Source organism: Diabrotica virgifera, chromosome 3 (genome assembly GCF_917563875.1).
Source record: "Diabrotica virgifera virgifera chromosome 3, PGI_DIABVI_V3a".
NCBI lineage: Eukaryota > Metazoa > Arthropoda > Insecta > Coleoptera > Chrysomelidae > Diabrotica > Diabrotica virgifera.
Window position 1 is genome coordinate 254327917 of NC_065445.1, and position 19259 is coordinate 254347175.

Genomic DNA, 19259 nt, shown 5'->3' on the forward strand with positions numbered 1-19259 from the left:
CGTGCATTGAGAGACCATATGATTCAAATATGTTGACCAAGAACATTTGGGTAGCACAAGCAGCAGCATAATTTATGTTGTAAGTCTCCGCATAGAATTTTTCTGCTTTTGTGAGGCAAGTCATCTAACAAATTTAGCAGGTTCTAAAAAAATAATTCCACGGAAGAGTCAGGTGATCTATAGATGCAAATAATGTAAAGATTAAGATTTTTATTAAAAACTAAGGAAAATTCAAAGAAGGCTTCATTCAACAAAAAGTCATATTTTGTTATCAGAGAAAAATCATTGTTTGCAGAAAGAATTAGGGTGCCTCCATGACATCTCTCTACAAAATATATCTCTGTATCTCTCTACAAAAAAGGCTCGTTGACTTTAAGCCAGTGTTCCGTAACAGCAACTATCTGGGAAAATCCTAATTCCTCTAGAAACAAAAATAATTCGTCAGTTTTATTTCTTATAGAACGAATATTAATCAGAACCATACTAAAGTTGTCATCACTAAAATTATTCGAGGTTTCTAGTTCCTCAGAACACGTCGTATTATTTAAAAATATATGTTGTGGGGAATGCTAATAATAGTAATATGATTGCATTCCACAAGATTGGATACACTTCTTTTATCCGCGATCAAACTCTCATACCAACACTCCCGAAACATACTTTCAGAAGGACATGGCGTTGAAACTTCCACGCTGAAAAGATCGACCAATTTGGCATTTTCAGACTAGTCAAACCTTGGAATCGGGACTGCAGATCTTTTTTCAATGTTTGAAGGTGGAGGCAATATGTTTAAAGATTCTCAGAATCACCACAAGAAGATTTAAAGTGGGGGAATTTGGTCAGATCTCTTCTCTGTATATTTTCTTCAAAAATAGATAGTTTGTCAATGAATGCTCCGACTACTTCCTTCGCTTTGGCCATATTTATGTGCTTTCCTTGTAGTTGCAGCTTCGTTTCATTTAATTTTTCAAAAATATCGGATAAGTAAGCGACGTCTTTTCTCTTCTCTTGTAGTGCTGTACTCAGTGTGAGGTCAATAGTATTAATAAATTCAATAACAGTATCCATGAGACTGAAGAACCGCCGTAAGTAATTACAAATTAGAAAGTCAGCAGACTTCCGTATGTCGTAGCAATGTATTAAATATCTCATCATTTTCTTCACAGAGTGTACGAAATATTCGATCATTGTTTGGTTTTGTTTTAATTTTATTTACCGCATCTATGACAAGACTACCACAATGATGAAGTTTGCGTTATTCATCAGAGTGAGTAATAGCCATTACATGTGAGTAGAATACTATACTTTTTCTACGATCTTCTTCTTTTTTTCATTATTAGAAAAATTATGAAACTTTAAAATAAATCGTTCGTTTATTGATAACTAGAACAAAAAAAACTAAAATCATTTTTTATTGCAAAATTTAAGCAAAATTAAATAAGCAAAATTAAATAAGCAAAATTAATAAGCAAAATAAGCAAAATTATAAAAATAAACAGTTTCTTGACTATTTCTTTGTTTTATCTCTTCAAGTATAACAAAAGAAACAAAAATTTAAGTTTAAATCTACAAAATATCCACTAATATAAAATATTAAAGGAATACCGCTCGGAGATGGAGGAGTTGGAGGTACCGAGGTTTTGGAGGGAAATGATAAAAGTTTCTTAAGGGGCTTCCTAGCTTGGGTTGCCTAGGGGTCTCAAGATTCTTAATGCAGGACTGACGCTTCATATTGTAAATTGTAGAGTTTCACTAAAACGATGTCAATAAAATATCAATTATAAAGCATTATTCATTATAAAGTTTCATTTGTTCAGCTGAATAATTACTGTCACTCTGTTACCTAAATCCTAATCCGATTATTGTTTTTCTTAATGTTTTCGTAAAACATGGAAATTACATTTCTTTGTTGTTTAATTTGGGACTTAAGAAATTGTCCAAATATTTGGAAAGTATATTTGGTTTTACACTTTAAATAAATAAAATCGTAAAAGGATTGTAGCTACAATTTTTGTTAAAAATATACATTATTATATATCAGTGTTTTTACAAGAAAATTTTTATTTCGTTCTAAATGAGTACAAAAATTCTTTTATTATTTTGCTTACTCTATTTTATTTATGGTAGGAGAGCAAAGTATGTATGCTAAATGTGCAGTCACTCGAGCGTTATGGGGACCTATTGGGTTGTGAAGAGTAGGTCCTAAAACCAAAAAAAGTTAAGTAGTTTTCCATTTTAGTGGGGACTTTCCATTTTTAATCTAATTTTCCATTTCCAACAATCGTTTTATTTTTAAGATTATAGCGCCATCTATTCATAATTCGAAAAAATGTCTCGAATAAAAGTCACTTATTTTTACGTAAGGAATCCAAATCCGCAATAAAAAATTGGGTCTCCCATTTAAGATTTTAAAGTAACCCTCCACCCATTCTCAGTGTGGGGTCGTGTTTGGTGCCATTCGACAGATTTTTCAAAAATATTGAATAAGTGTATTTTTCAATTTTTCGATCTGATGTTCATTTCTCGAAATATCGCGGGATTCGTATTTAAAATTTTAAATTTACCCCCCACCCCTCTCCGTGGGAAGTCGTCTTTAGTATCGTTCGATAGATTTTTGAAAAATATTGAGCACGTATTTTTTAGTTTTACGATCTGTCATTTATTTCGCGAAATATTCGCTTTTTTCTTGTGAAACTTTGGGACTCACCCATTTCTTTACTCCCCGCTCAAATTGTCAGATTTTTTAAATATACACTGTTTTGCATGTACTTAACTTACCTTATCTTAATCTGACGATTTCGAGTTTTTTAGGCATATATTTTTTTTCTTAACCCCCTTAACGAACTCACCTGTATTAAGAGCCAATATATGGAGGTACATTTTCAGGGTACAAGGTTTCTTCCCATGTAATAATCTGACGCGCTCGAGTAACTGTAAAAATCCCCGCTTGGGCTCCCCTTCCATTACAATAAAAAAATATATCAATTTTACATTAACTGATTTTTTTGAAACTTAACTATTTACCCTTAATTGTAGGTGATGGTGTAGAGGTCGTATATAATATTTTTAATGATTTCCACTTGTCCACTGTTCAATTCAATTTTTTTAGCACGAGAACCTTTTTTTTGAAGTTATACTTCTTTAGGCGCGATTGGGAAAAATGTTGTGATTGGGAGTAAATGTAAATGTGCGCGAATTCGTCAGAAATTGTTATCGCTACGCGCAAATATGTTATACGTTCGCTCTGATTGGGCATTTCAATGACATGTCAAAAATTATTCAATATGGCGGCTGTGGTTAAAGAATGTGTTGTTGTCATTTTTATTTATGGTTATGGTTTAAAACCGTTTATTCGATGAAGACGCGCCACGCTTTTCTTTGACGAATGTGTTAGATTTTTTCATTTTTTTTTAATTTTTTGCTTTTTAGTTGATTTTTTTATATGTTTAATTTTAGTCATTCGTAACTAAAGAGAAGCGTTTCTTAAAAATATTTTTTTCATATTTTTTTATTGAAAAATATGTATACAATTGTATCTATCAAAAAACAAAAAAAATCCGAAAAAATGCGTTTTTTTATTTTTAAAGGTGCGTTTCACCAATTTTAAAAATTTGAAAAAATTCAGGGTGAAATATTATGCAAAAATACACGTTATATATATTTTTTGTGAAAACGAATGTCTTAGTTATTTTTTATACTCATTTAAAATTTAAAAATCTTCTAAAATTTAAATTTGCCGCCAAAAATTAAAAAAAAAATTTTTGGACAGAATTTTTTAAAGCTTATAACTTTTTTATTAAAAGTTTTTCGCTAGTTCTCGATGCGGCTGAGATAAAAATTAAAAACATAAAAACCCTAATTAGGCTCTAGCTAGGTGGATCACATGACCACCTAGGGGGCTAAAAATTTCAGAAAGCTAGTTTCACTATATATGCTAAACGGTGACCTAAATGGAATTCGAATCGAGTTGGGGGCAGTTTTCATCATCTTACCCGGCTAGGCCCTTTGTGCTTATAATTTTTCGGAAACGAAGCGAACTTGAATTGACTATTTCTTGTTGTATTTTTATAATACATACGACAGAATTTGGTAATAGTAGGCAACCAATTATTCAGACACTTATCTACTATTGGTAAACGGTAAACAGCATTTAGCTATTTTTGTAAATTATAAATTTACGCTCGGTTTCATAATCAGTTAAAGTGGACTTTAAATTTTATGTTGGTACCTTTATCAATGCAATTCATATGGGTAAATGTCAACGTTAAAGTGAACTTTAGTTAATGTTCACTTTAAGTTGATTATGAAACCGGGCGTTAATCTCGAGTGTTGATAATTATAATTTTTACTAATTAGAATAAAAAAAGATCGTAGAAAAAGTATAGTATTCTACTCGCATGTAATGGCTATTACTCACTCTAATGAATTACGACACTCGCCTACAGCTCGTGTCGCAAACTTCATCATCGTGAGTAATCACCATCATTACATGCTCCTTGAATAATATACTATGATACACTCACGGACAAAAATATTGCCTATTTTGAAATTAACGTGTGAAATAAAAATTTTTGTGCTGCCCCCAGAGTCACAGAAATATGAGCTCTTTTACCGACAAACGAACACAGAAGATTCCTCAGATAAATTTAAGACATTTTAACCCAATTCTTCTAGTCCGAAAATGCTTCCTAAAGGAGCTAGAGCTCTTTGAAGATGGCGTCTTGTAATTAGTTTTTCTTAAATAACTCCAGAACGCGTTTATTTAGAAAAATGAAAATTGGGACGCATATTTATCTTCTAGAGATAAATCGATTACATTTATTGTGAATTTCTAGTACCGGTCATAGGCGTCCGTTTTGTGTAGGGCAACGGTTATTTTATCGCATAACTTTTATGTCTTTAACTTATAAGCATTTTTGACACTGGATTATTAAATTATAAGGTATGCTAGTACTAAAAGGTACTCTTGCTTTAAGTCGGTAGAACACACCGTTTTCTAGAAAAATCGATTTGAAAAATTTTCGTTTTTTGAATTTCCAAAAAAAAAATTAAAAAAAAACCATTTAGAAAAACGAAAACTGGTACGTTTATTTATATTCCAGAAACGAATCGATTTCATTAATTTCGAATTTCTAGTACCGGTCATATGCGTCCGTTTTGGGTAAGTGAAGGGTTATTTTATCGCATAACTTTTTTGTCTTTAATTTTTAAGAATTTAGATTATTAAATTGTGAGGTATTTTAGTACTAAAAATTACTCTTACTATAATTTGGTAAAATACACCGTTTTTTTTGAAAATTTCTTTCAATTTTTTTTCAAATTCAAATAACGAAAACTTTTCAAATCGATTTTTATAGAAAACGGTGTGTCCTACTGACTTAAATCAAGAGTACCTTTTAGTACTAGAATATCTCACAATATAATAATCCAGTATCAAAAATTTTTAAAAGTTAAAGACAAAAAAATTATGCGGTAAAATAACCGTTACCCTACCCAAAACGGACGCCTATGACCGGTACTAGAAATTCGCGATGGATGGAATCGATTTACCTCTGGAAGATAAATATGTGTAACAATTTTTGTTTTTCTAAATAGAAGCGTTCTGGAGGTATTTAAGAAAAACTAATTACAAAACGCCATCTTCAAAGAGCTCTAGCTCCCTTAGGAAGCATTTTCGGACTAAATGAATTGAGTTAAAATGTCTTAAAATTATATGAGGAATCTCCTGTCTTCGTTTGTCGGTAGAGTTTCTGGACACCCTGTATAAGTGGTATAATCGGATAAAATTTAATATGGGCTATATGGTGGCAAATTTAATTTTTAAATTGAATCTCATCAAGGGTAAGTATTCACTATTCTACCAAGATGAAGACCTGCATCATGGTGCATTAACACGAATTTATTATGCAATATGGCTAGCAAATGGCAAAACATGATCTTCTACAATGTTTTTAATGTACATATCAGCTGTCATTCACCCAATCGCCTCCACAAGTTCGGTATCTCCTTTCCACTAATGCCAATCCATAGCATTATGCCGCCACCACCAAAATTAGCACCCTGTATGAGGTTACATCTGGCATACCGTTCACCATATGGAAGCAATATTTTCAAAACTTCGTCTACAGAAGAGTTGGCGAACAGTTTGTCAGTTGTAATCTCATACAGAGCGTTAGTTTTGGTGGTGGCGGCATAGTGCTACAGTTCGGTATTGCTTTGAAAGAACATACCGAACACGTGGAGGTGATTATGCGAATGCCAACTGAAAACGTGTAAGAAGATCATGTTTTGCCATTTGAAAGCCATATTGGATATGACATATTGGTGCTAATGCACGTCTTCACATCTCGTTAGCATAGTGAAGACCTATCTTGATGAGATTCAATTTAAAAATTATAAAATAGAAATAAAAATGTATACCATTTTTATTCAGTTGCAATGCGAAGGTAAAACATTCTTATTTTTCTCTTAGAATACGGAGCGCAGTCCAGCACTCTGAATCGACGATTTTCGACTCTTATTGGAGTCATCATCGGAGAGGCGTAGGCATGCTGCTCCGTACTCGAAGTGACCAACCATGAAAGCTTATCCCCACATTGCAACTGACGTGTATGGATTAGGTGACTAGCGTCATCTGGCAATTGAAAGATTAAGTTTTCAATCCTAATAGCAACATTAATAATATTGAAAAATATTACTAAAAGATTTTTAAATTGAAAACTTATTGGTCCATTTCCCTGGTGACACCTCCAAGGCTTCTACAATATGCAAGCCAGATGGATGCTGCAGTGAAGACAAAAAGGAAGGAATTCTACACTATGCAATTCACAACCCCCCGTCTGCAGCTTGGTAAAGTTCCAACGGAAAATGGACCTAGTTACTCTATAGGAGTAATTCTAATATAAAATAAAAATAAAAATGTATACCATTTTTATTCAGTTGCAATGCGAAGGCAAAACAATCTTATTTTTAGACTAGAATACGGAGCGCAGTCCGCTCCCTTATTGGAGTCCAATAAGAGTCGAAAATCGTCGATTCAGAGTGCTGGACTGCGCTCCCTCTTCTAAGTGAAAAATAAGATTGTTTTGCCTTCGCATTGCAACTGAATAAAAATGGTATACATTTTTATTTTATATTAGTATTACTCCTATAGAGTAACTAGGCCCATTTTCCGTTGGAACTTTACCAAGCTGCAGACGGGGATTGTGAATTGCATAGTGTAGAATTACTTCCCTTTTGTCTTCACTTCAGCATCCATCTGGCTTTCATATAGACGGCCGGAGTGTGACGTTACGGCCAACTGCGGCTATGTTCAGTGTTATTGTCGCTTTCCGAACAAAGATTCTAAATACGTTGAAAAAATAGAGTTTACCGAATCTCAAGACTTTTTAAGTAGTATAAAGTTAAAATTTTTCTTCCTGCGCTATTTTTTATGTTTAATTATAGTGTTTTTTAATTTCACTATCTTAATTCGGTCTCCTAAACGTTACTTCACCCATACATACATTTTATTGCTATTTATATAAAACATCATGCTTTATTATTTACAAAACCTTGTAAAATTGTTATAGTAACTATAACAATACATATTGCAAAAAACGGAAATATTCTTTGTAAAAACTGAAAAAACACACTAAACAACGTTTGTTTGGAAAGGTTTGGTAAAAATCTGACATATATGCCAATAAAAATTGACACTTCTACGTCATCACTCCGGCCGTCTATTGTAGAAGCCTTGGATGTGTGACCAGGGAAATGGACCAATCAGTTTTCAGTTTAAAAATCTTTTAGTAATATTGGTAGGATTGAAAACTTTACCTTTTTAAAAATTATACTAACCAGTATATAGCCCAGATCACATTTAAATTCGATTATAGCATTTATGTGATACTTTAAAACATCACATTTGGAAAAGAAATTCTATTCTTATGATACAGTGGGCCTAAGGATAGCAGCAAAAAAAATTATTCCACATGCATATGCAATATTTTTGTTCGTGAGTATATTATTTACTTCTGCTGTCTTAAATTTTACTATCCTTTTATTTGATTATTAAGTTTCTTATTTTTGCATTTTTCTATCGCATTATTTTTAAATTCATTTTTCTTTACACTCAAAAATATTTATATTATAGTCAGTTTGTATTGTAGGTTATCTCCAAGACGAACATAAAATGAAAATTATGGAGTCTCTAATTGAACATTCATCTTACGAAGGAAATTATACAAGTCAACACGAAGAAGGAAAACGAAATCAAAATATGAAAGGTTTGACAGGACAACGACATTACAAGTGCAATATTTGTTCTAAACAGTTTAACCAAACAAGTAATTTAAAAGCACATTTAAGAATACACACTGGAGAAAAGCCTTACAAGTGTCAAGTTTGTTCTAAGCAATTTTCTGAGAAAGGTTATTTTAAAAGGCATTTGTTAGTGCACACTGGAGTAAAATCTTACAAGTGTGAAATTTGTTTTAAGCAATTTAGTCAATCAAGTGATTTGAGAAGACATTTAAGAATACACACTGGGGAAAAACCTTACAAGTGTGAAATTTGTTTTAAACAATTTAATCATGCAAGTTATTTGAAAAAACATTTAAGAATACACACTGGGGAAAAACCTTACAAGTGTGAAATTTGTTTTAAGCAATTTACTGAAGCAAATAATTTGAAAAAACATTTAAGAATACACACTGGGGAAAAACCTTACAAGTGTGAAATTTGTTTTAAGCAATTTAGTCAATCAAATGATTTGAAAAAACATTTGAGTGTGCACTCTGGAGAAAAACTATACAAGTGTGAAATTTGTTTTAAGCAATTTAGTCAAGCAAGCAGTTTGAAAACACATTTGAGAGTGCACACTGGGGAAAACCCTCACAAGTGTGAAATTTGTTTTAAGCAATTTAGTCAATTAAGTAATTTGAAAAAACATTTAAGAATACACACTGGGGAAAACTCTTACAAGTGTGAAATTTGTTTTAAGCAATTTAGTGAAGCAAGCAGTTTGAAAACACATTTGAGGGTGCACTCTGGGGAAAAACCTCACAAGTGTGAAATTTGTTTTAAACAATTTAATCATGCAAGTCATTTGAAAAAACATTTAAGAATACACACTGGGGAAAAACCTTACAAGTGTGAAATTTGTTTTAAGCAATTTAGTCAATCAAGTGATTTGAAAAGACATTTAAGAATACACACTGGGGAAAAACCTTACAAGTGTGAAATTTGTTTTAAACAATTTACTGAAGCAACTAATTTTAAAAGACATTTGAGAGTGCACACTGGAGAAAGACCTCACAAGTGTGAAATTTGTTTTAAACAATTTAATCAAGCGGGTCACTTGAAAAATCATTTGAGAGTGCACACTGGAGAAAACCTCACAAGTGTGAAATTTGTTTTAAACAATTTAATCAAGCGGGTCACTTGAAAAAATATTTGAGAGTGCACACTGGAGAAAAACCTCACAAGTGTGAAATTTGTTTTAAGCAATTTACTGAAGCAAGCAGTTTGAAAACACATTTGAGAGTGCACTCTGGCAAAACACCTCACAAGTGTGAAATTTGTTTTAAACAATTTAATCAAACAAGTCATTTGAAAGCACATTTGAGAGTGCACACTGGGGAAAACCTCACAAGTGTGAAATTTGTTTTAAGCAATTTACTGAAGCAAGTAATTTGAAAAAACATTTGAGAGTGCACACTGGAGAAAGACCTCACAAGTGTGAAATTTGTTTTAAACAATTTAATCAAGTATGTATTTTGAAAAGACATTTGAGAGTGCACACTGGGGAAAAACCTCTCGAGTGTGAAATTTGTTTTAAGCAATTTAATCAAGCAATTCATTTGAAAAAACATTTGAGAGTGCACACTGGAGAAAATTCTTATAAGTGAGTCCAGGTCCACCGCTACCATGTGTGGTAAGTGTGCATCGCACACAGGCGGCCAAAAGCAGGCCACTGATGATAATACTTTTTTAAAACGAATATAAATTCAAATAATTAAATTGTAGTGATTCAGATAATTCTGTAAACTCTAATATTTTACACAATAATTATATTATTATTATTACCTTACATATTAAAATGAATTTCATGTATTGTTTATAAATTTTTTTCCTCCTAATATAATATACAAAAATGTCAGAATTAGTACATTGTCAGTACGACAGGGATCTCGTGAAATAAAGTTGTCACAGCGCCGAAAAAAAAAAGTTGAAAATTGGGGTGGAGCAAAGCCATTCGTAAGTAGACGTTAAAGAACGATCTCCTCAGAATTTTTACAGTGTTGCATTGTTTCTTTTACTCGCGCTATTTAAATTTGATTTTATTTTTTTTCGTTTTTTTATTGTTCTACGTTTTGCATTTGTATATTATGTTTTAATTATTTTATTTTTATTCATTTTATGCAAAAGTTCTTTTTGGAACTCTAAAATTAAAAACTGTAAAGGTAAGTGATTAATAATAATTGTAATATAAAAAAAGTAGATATACTTAAATTAGTGTTATTTAGTTGAGGCCATGAGAGCCTGAGTGGCCTAACTGATTTTAACATTCCTTTACATAATCAAAGAAAATGATCAAAAGCTACATATCAATGTCCGATTGTTTTAGTATTTGTATGTTGAAAAATAATGATTCTTGGTCAACATAAAACGACTAAAACAATTGGACATTGTTAGCTTCTGATCATTTTCTTTGATTATGTAAAGTAATGTTAAAATCAGTTAGGCCACTCTGGCTCTCATGGCCTTAATTGTAGCATGGAACTTAAAATTAACTTATCCGGACGACCTGTTACTAGTCAAAGTCGAGAAATAATTGCTAATGTGTTAGCCTTCATGAAAAAGGAAGCTGAAGAAGGTGTCACAACACCTCATCATAGCATAAAAGAGCGTGTGGTAGCAGCGACAGGTGTTTCCGAAAGTACACTAATCTGTAGAGTCTCAGTTAAACTAAAATTGAACAAGTTATGTCTTATAGAAAGTAGTAAACAAATACCTACACCATATTTTATATATGGTATCCATAACAGCTTCTTTATGTTGGCACTAATGGAATATATGTAATTCCAGGACAATGCTCCTCGTTTTCCTCTCCAAGAAAACATTATAACAGAAAAAAGAAACAAACATTTGAAGACATTGACAAAGAGGTGTTAAGGCGTATTATTCATATTTGCATACGAGCGATTTATAAGTAGGTACCTCAGTTAAAAAATATTCTGTCTAAATTCAGAGATGGTGGAGGCGATCAAGATTAATTATAAGAGACACTGGTTTCCGTTGGAGAAAATAAAAAACAAATCGAAGACTTCTAATGGAAAGATATGACATCCATAAGCTTCGTACCTATACACTACTTAAGGGCTGTTAATAAGTACAGAGAAGAAGATCGACCTGTAGTGTAGATGGATGAAACATACGTACATTCACTCAACACAAACAACGTTACTCATTAATGCTATTATTGTTTCAGAATTTTCAGTAATATTTTACAATAGATAATGTTATACATACCTTTTAAATTATTACAATGATAGTAAAAATCAGATAATTATTGCGTTATTTAAATATTTGTTTTGAAACGTTAAATACTTAGTAATATACTTAAATAATTAGTAATACAGTTTTCCAATTAGGATCTTTTAAAATTAAAGTGCTTTCCTTTCATTCTATACAATCTTTTAAAAATTTCTTACCTGATTATGAATCTACACGTCATGCAGAGTGTCAATTATTTAAAACTTATTTCTTTAGATATCATACTAAAAATACACAATATTACTGTGGTCATTTAGATATTGACAACATTGCGGTACGAACAAAGCGGTAATATTCGTGTAAATTTCATCTTTTTCTGATCGAAGGCTTTCTTTGTCTGCGCAGTACAAGCTCCGCCCATTTCACGAGATCCCTGTCGTACAGTACCTACCTACAGTGGTTCATGGCAAAATTAGCAGTGCCGCAACGCACTGCTAATTTTTGTTTACAAAACCTAAATTCTCTATTTTTTTTTCTTTTCTTAACCAGTGCGGGTACGGCGTTCCCGCACCATGACACCACTGCCTACCTAGTAGGAAAAGCTTAACAATCCCGGACGATGCACAGTGGTTCCAAATGCTGAAACGTGGTCATGAGGTAAAATAAAAAGTTTTTCCTCCTAATATAGTATACAAAAATGTCAGAAATAGTACATTGTGTACAGTACGACAGGGATCTCGTGAAATAAAGTTGTCACAGCGCCGAAACAAATTTGAAAATTGGGGTGGAGCAAAGCCATTCGTGAGGAGACGTTAAGAACGATCTCAGAATTTTTACAGTGTTGCATTGTTTCTTTTACTCGCGGTATTTAAATTTGATTTTATTTTTTTTTTTTCGTTTTTTTATTGTTGTTCTACGTTTTGCATTTGTATATTATGTTTTAATTATTTTAGGTTTATTCATTTTATGCAAAAGTTCTTTTTGGAACTCTAAAATTAAAAACTGTAAAGGTAAGTGAATAATAATAATTGTAATAACTTAAATTAGTGTTATTTAATTGAGGCTATAGGAGCTTGAGTGACCTAACTGATTTTAACATTACTTTACATAAACAAAGAAAATGATCAAAAGCTACATATCAATGTCCGGTTTTTTTAGTATTGGTATGTTGAAAAATAATGATTCTTGGTCAACATAAAACGACTAAAAAACTCGAACATTGTTAGCTTCTGATCATTTTCTTTGAATATGTAAAGTAATGTTAAAATCAGTTAGGAAACACTGGCTCTCATGGCCTTAATTGTAGCATGGAGCTTAAAATTAAATTATCCGGACGACCTGTTAATAGTCAAAGTCGAGAAATAATTGCTAATGTGTTAGCCTTCATGAAAAAGGAAGCTGAAGAAGGTGTTACAACACCTCATTATAGCATAAAAGAGCGTTTGGTAGCAGCGGCAGGTGTTTCCGAAAGTACAATAAACTGTAGAGTCTCAGTTAAACTAAAATTGAACAAGTTATGTCTTATAGAAAGTAGTAAACAAATACCTACACCATATTTTATATATGGTATCCATAACAGCTTCTTTATGTTGGCACTAATGGAATATATGTAATTCCAGGACAATACTCCTCGTTTTCCTCTCCAAGAAAACATTATAACAGAAAAAAGAAACAAACTTTTGAAGACATTGACAAAGAGGTATTAAGGCGTATTATTCATATTTCCATACGAGCGATGCATATAAGTAGGTACCTCAGTTAAAAAATATTCTCTCTAAATTCAGAGATGGTGGAGGCGATCAAGATTAATTATAAGAGACACTACACTGGTTTCCGTTGGAGAAAATAAAAAACAAATCGAATACTTCTAGTGGAAAGATATGTCATCCATAAGCTTCGTACCTATACACTACTTAAGAGCTGTTAATAAGTACAGAGAAGAAGATCGCCCTGTAGTGTAGATGGATAAAACATACGTACATTCACTCAACACAAACAACGTTACTCATTAATGCTATTATTGTTTCAGAATTTTCAGTAATATTTTACAATAGATAATGTTATACATACCTTTTAAATTAAATAAAATAATTTTGCCGAATTTTTTACTGTTATATTAAAATGAATTTAAATTATTACAATGATAGTAAAAATCAGATAATTATTGCGTTATTTAAATATTTATTTTGAAACGTTAAATACTTAGTAATATACTTAAATACCTAAATATGTACTTAAATAATTAGTAACACAGTTTTCCAATTAGGATCTTTTAAAATTAAAGTGCTTTCCTTTTATTCTATACAATCTTTTAAAAATTTCTTACCTGATTATGAATCTACACGTCATGCAGAGTGTCAATTATTTAAAACTCATTTCTTTAGATATCATACTAAAAATACCCAATATTACTGTGGTCATTTAGATATTGACAACATTGCGGTACGAACAAAGCGGTAATATTTACCTACCTAGTAGGAAAAGCTTAACAATCCCGGACAATGCACAGTGGTTACAAATGCTGAAAACGTGGTCATGAGGTAAAATAAAAAGTCCCTTTTTAGGGATTTTCATGTTTACAGTTGTTTTCTCATACTATCGTTAGAGTCATAATACGCAGGTATAAGGATCAGACCGGATCTATTCTTATTCATAACTCCGGGACAAGTGAACCATGTACGACCTAATGTTGGCCGGCAGTGAAAGTCAAAAAGGACGCGTATATTGAAAACGCTGTAAATCGCTTTGATAGTTGATCAATCTTATTGCTGTAAAGCACATTATTCTTTTTCAAGTATGTATTAATGTAAGATAAAAGTTGACTAAAGATTTGATAACAATAAATGCATAAAATTTATTAATGAAAAAACAGTAAAAATATACTTGAAATGATTAACTATTTATATGGGAAATAAGCCACAATTTTACCAAAAAAAGATTTTATTAACGTTTCGAAGCCCAAATCGGGTTTCGTTGTCAAAATACAAAATACTACTAAAATAAACAAAAATGTTGTTGCTAAGTAAAAAAAATTCTACTAATAATTATATTATTATAAAACCTTCTATCTAAAACCCGATTTGGGCTTCGAAACGTTAATAAAATCTTTTTTTGGTAAAATTGTGGCTTATTTCCCATTATAAATAATTAGTTGATTATAAAAATGCCACAACGATATAGCTTCAGAACAATTTTATTAACGTTTCGACAAAATTACTTGTTCTAAAGAAAACTCATTTTTAGAAGAAAAACAATAATTGTTAAGGTCTGTTTTATTAAAAAATGAGTTTTTTTAAAAACCTTTATCGTTTATAACTAAGGAATTATCAGGATTGGATCGAATGGAACAGAACAACTTGGAGCGGGATCCTACAACATTCACAAGAAGAAGTATTACGAGGAAAATATCAATACCATATATTAAAGGACTACCCGAGAAACTTAAAACACTAGGAAATAAATTCAACATTTCAACAACATTCATAACAACAAACACATTGAGATCTATTCTATCTAAAACTAAACCTAACAATGAACAAGAAAGAACAGATAATTGAATTTATAAAATACCTTGTGAATGCGAACAATTTTATTTAGGTGAAACATCAAGACCATTAAACGTTAGAATAAGTGAACATCAGTCTTATATTAAAAATAGAGAATTTAATAGGTCTCAAATATGTCAACACGCATGGGATAATGAACATAGAGTTCAGTGGAGAGATTCAAGTATAGTCTTGAAAGATACAGATAGTAAAAAGAGAAAAATCAAAGAAGCGACTCTAATTATGCTAAATGAAACCAATTGTGTCGCAAATTCCTCGGTAGAATGCAGTAGGATGTGGTTACCGAAAGAGGAAGTCAACAGAAAGAAAATACCACGATTAGTAAGTCAATAACATAGGTACATATCTACTTAGTACATATTTTATATTTTAGTATTACATACTTATATATCTATAATATGATTTATAATTTAAACATATTAAAGTCAGAATTTGGTATTAGTTTTTTGAGAGTAAAGTAAATGTAAGACCAAATATTTACGATGTCGGGATAGTATCACGAGGTTTTTTCCTGGTTTTCCCTCGTGATTTCCTATGGCATCTTTAACGCGAGAATTTTACTGTCATTGTTGCATTTCCCAGATAGCAATATAAACTTGTTTCAAGCTTGCAACAAGTTTGATACATCAAACATGAAAGCTTGCTGCAGTTTTGCCATGGCAATTTTGCAAGCTTGCAGCAAGTTTAAATCAAACTTGCTAGTTGGTGTGTGACAAACTTGCATGAAGGCCCCGTCTCACCATCAAATAATTGACAGTTATTTGATCAAACTTGACAGTCAAACTTGACTAGTGACACAAACTATACATACTAACTGTCACTTTGTGTCACTAACTGTCAAGTTTGATCAAATTAACTGTCAATTATTTGATGGTGAGACGGGGCCTTAAAGTTTGTTTTTTCAAACTTGATACAAACTTGATATAATAAACTTGCTGAAGGTTTGTTTTTGTTTTGTTGCATGAAGTTTGTATTTTCAAACTTGATACAAACTTACTTAAGGTTTGTTTTGACATACTAGCCACAATTTGAATAAAACAATGTGAATAAAAAATACAATACCATTTTATATAACTATTTATTCAGTAATCACTCAACTAAAATACAATCTATTGTCTAAAATTATTTATTGGAACTTACATTAAACCCGCTAGCTTCAGATTCCGATGTTCAGTTTTGTCTTTGTCTCAGCTCTGAAACAAATAAAAGAAATTGTTATAAAGTCTTGCTGTGTGAACAGAATTAATATTTGCTATTAAAAGAGACAAAAACATGTTAAAGTAACAATTTTACAATAAAACCTAAAAGTTGTTTATAAATAATAATTATAATATGTTTATTTTGGATAGTATGTATGTAAATACAGTTTAGAAGCTACGAACGAAAGACATAAAAAAACTTACCTAATCACCACAAGCAGGTGGGTCTATGAAAAACTGAAGAAAACAAGCTTCAGCTTAGTAATTAAAGTAATAGTCTCGGAGAATTGTACGGTAAATGTTGTAAAAAAATCAAAGAAAAATATCATTATAGGATAGGATATACCTAACCACAAATTATCACCGCTTCTTGGCAGGATGGCAGGGTTACTTTTCCCGTGTTGCCAGCTGTCGAGTAAGCTTTTTCCCTCAACGTACCTTAAAAATTCCCACTTTTATGATAAAATTCCCTCCTATGCTCCTATTTAAAAAATCTGTGAAAATATGTTGAATTATTTTTAAATATTTTGATTTTTATAAATATTTTACAATTTGGACTGGAGCAAAGATTCCCTTATAAGTTAACTTTTTCCCTTTTATGTTGAAAATTCTCGTAGAAAGGGAAATTTACCACAGGTGGCAACACTCTCGTTTTCGTGGGCATGACATCAGTCAGGGTAACGAACGAAACCGAACCGAACCGACCGTAACGTGTAATAGATGGCACGCGTGACATGGCTTTGCAACTGTACGCTTGCAGCAAAGTTGCTACAAACTTGAATCATCATCTTTGTCATAACAATATTGCAGCAAACTTGACACACACTTGCCTCGTCATATTTGACGCAGCAGTTTAAAATCAAAGAAGAATCAAACTTGCCACAAGTTTACATGCTATCTGGGTTGGTTGTCTTTTTAAAGACAGATCACATGCTATGATTTTTTTGTGATGGATATTCTTGAGTTGGGGTTGATTTCATGTAATCGAATGAACTATCTTTCAGTAAAGTCGCCCCAGGAACGCAACTCATAAATATTGGCAATATCATTTTAAAGTCTTCTACTTTAAAATGTATAATAGATGTCTGAATTGTCAATATAAATGAGTCAGATTAAATAAATTAGAAGAATTTTTTACTAAGCAACAACATTTTTGTTTATTTTAGTAGGATTTTGTATTTTGGGAACGACACCCGATGATGAGGGCGTCGAAACGTCAATAAAATTATTTTTTTCAATTTAATTGTGGCTTATTTCTCATATAAATAGTTAATCATAAAAATCTCACAAGGAAATAGCTTCAGAATAAATGTTTATTAATCTTAAAATGTACAGTGAGAAGATACATAATCACATTAGTTTAGCTGCCTTTAACTGCCTATGCATTGCTGGCATAGTTTGAATACAACACTGTGAAATGACGCATATTAGATGATTCTGGCGATTTTTGCATATGTAAGGGCGGTTGTACCTAAATTATAGGTGCTAAATATTGTACATCAAAAAGAAAATGAATTGGTAATCAGCAATTTCAAAATTCCCCTATTATACAGGGTGTCCCGAAAAGATTGGTCATAAATTATACCAGAGATTCTGGGGTCAAAAATAGATTGATTGAACCTCACTTAACTCTATACAATAATAGTGCACACAAAAAAGTTACATAATAAAAATCGATTTTTTTTCATATATCGAAAACAGATTTTTTATTGAAAATGGACATGTGGCATACTTACGGCAGCAACATCTTAAAAAAAATTAACGTGAAATGTAGGCACCTCATAAAAATTTTATGGGGGTTTTGTTCCCTTCAACTCCCCCAAACTTTTGTGTACGTTCCAATTACATTATTATTGTGACACCATTAGTTAAACATAATGCTTTTAAAACTATTTTGTCTCTTAGTACTTTTTTGATAAGCGAGTGTTTATCGAGATATTTTGAATATTTGTCGAATCTACCACATATTTGTATATGGTTAAGTACGATTATAGACCTGTTAATAATCTGAAAATTTATTTATAATTTACATTTTTAGGTATATTTTAAAAAAGAAGCCGCATCTCGATAAAAGGTGATCTATCAAAAAAAGATTAAGAGGCAAAAAAGTTTTAAAAAGACTGTGTTTAACTAATGGTACCACAATAATAGTTTAATTGGAACGTACACAAACATTAGGGGGGTTTAAAGAAACAAAATCCCCATAGTATTTTTATGTAAATATATTACAAAAGAAGCCGCATCTCGATAAAAACTGGCTTATCGAAAAAATACTAGGAGGCAAAAAAAGGTTTACAAACGTTGTGTTTAACTAATGGTAATACAATATTGAATTAATTGGAACGTACATAAAAGTTGGGGGGGGGGGGGCTTTAAGGGAACAAAACCCCAATAAAATTTTTATGTGGCGGACAAATTTCACTATAATTTTGTTTTAAGATGTTCCTGCCATAAGAATGATACATGTCCATTTTCAATAAAAAATCTCTAATAGTTTTCGATATATTGAAAAAAATCGATTTTCATTTTGTAACTTTAAAAGACTGTTAACTTTTTTTATGAGCACATTTGTAATAAGGTTGGGTTCAATCGAACTATTTTTGACCCCAGAATGTGTGGTATAATTTATGACCAATCTTTTCAGGACACCCTGTATAATATTTCAAAAAAATATGCGTTTAAATTAAAATTTTCGAATTTCTTTCGGCCATATTGGATCCACTATTTTGTTTAAAAAAAAAGCACGTCCGCATTAGTAAATTTTTCGTGCGTACCAGCTGTTCGTCGCAAATATTTGCGTGCTCGATGTAAATTATTGTGCTAGTGTGGACGTCTTCGTACCATAAATCGGACGCAAGAATTTTCGACGCACACGCTCCATCGGTTATCGTTTTCGAGCGAAGATCAAATTCGAGCACCGCATCCTTACTGGTAAAAATTTGCGACGAACCATTAGTTCAACACGCACGAAAAATTTACCAATGCGGATGCGCCATTAGATTTGTAATCAGCGACC

The 19259-nt window shown here is 31.7% G+C and overlaps 1 long non-coding RNA gene across 1 annotated transcript; it reads right to left on the bottom strand.

Moving 5' to 3' along the window:
• Positions 1–16032: 16032 nt before the first annotated feature.
• LOC126882396 (uncharacterized) lies at positions 16033–16622 on the bottom strand. The gene is made up of 2 exons (XR_007697320.1): positions 16448–16622; positions 16033–16237 (listed from the first exon to the last, which is right to left on the bottom strand). It is a non-coding gene; the product is annotated as an uncharacterized LOC126882396 (long non-coding RNA).
• Positions 16623–19259: the final 2637 nt, after the last annotated feature.